Source organism: Piliocolobus tephrosceles, chromosome 13, assembly GCF_002776525.5.
Source record: "Piliocolobus tephrosceles isolate RC106 chromosome 13, ASM277652v3, whole genome shotgun sequence".
In the NCBI taxonomy this organism is placed as follows: Eukaryota; Metazoa; Chordata; class Mammalia; order Primates; family Cercopithecidae; genus Piliocolobus; species Piliocolobus tephrosceles.
This window is the reverse complement of record NC_045446.1, coordinates 34,879-35,932: the sequence shown is the minus strand read 5'-3', so window position 1 is coordinate 35,932 and position 1,054 is coordinate 34,879.

Here is a 1,054-nt window from a genome sequence, read left to right as displayed (position 1 = left end):
GAGGCAGCACTGGCGGCTCCGAGGTTTTAAGACCCAAGTCGGGGCCGAGTTGCCCTGAACCGAACTGACCCCCCTCCTTGTGACCGGGGCTTCTGGGGCCGGAATTTCCAACAGGAAAGGATCTCAGCCCCCACGGTGCCCTGCCCCACACACAGTGACGCCCCTCGAGCTCCACAGAACCGATGGGAGGTAGAGGGTAAAGCCGAAGTGGAAAGGACTTTTCAGTCCTGGGCCATTGGGTTCGTTAGGCGTTTGCTGGGGAATGCAGGCGAACGGGATTCCCAGGTCCCTGCCTTTGTGGAGCTTATGTTCCAGAGGGGAAGGCAGACAAGAAAAAACAAAAGGACATGAGGCGGTCACAGGGCTGTGCCTCAAAAGAAGCAAAAGGTGACTGTTAGGCTGCAACGGGCTGTGAGGAAGTGCTGTTTTTGCTAACACTGGACGATGGGAAGCGAGCCGGGAAAAGACTGGAGGAGCCACTCCAGGCAGAAGGAGCAGCACTTGCAAAGGTGGAAGGGCCCTGAGGGGCCGAGAGAAAGGGGAGCAACCCAGTCTGGCCTGGACTCAGTTCCCTCTTGAAAAGCAAAGATCCTGCATGTCCCTTTCAGTGGCCATCAGGAGGATTCAGTGACGCACAGGAAGCGCGGTCCACTTGCTCTTCTAACAAGTGCCCGGGAGCAAAGGCGTCTACGGCCCCCACTCCCCGTGCCGCCTCCCAGTTTCTCTCCCCGCTTCACTTTCCTGTAGTGCTTTCTGCACACCTGTATTCGACGCGGCGCGCACTCGCAGGCACTAGCGAGGCGCCGATCTCCACTTGACAGAGGAGGCACCCTTGCCCCTCCACACCCAGGGCTCCTCGCGGGCTTCTGCCCGAGGGGTCCGCTCCTCCCTCATAACCCGCCTGTGAATCCGCCCTAACCGTTAGGACCTAACCCACGGAAGCGTCTTTCCACCACCATCGTCTTGGCACTGAGCAGGCAAACGGCCCCGCCCCGCCCCACGTTCACAGGAACAACAAACAAACGTCACATCCGCGGTGCTGCTGTAATCCCAG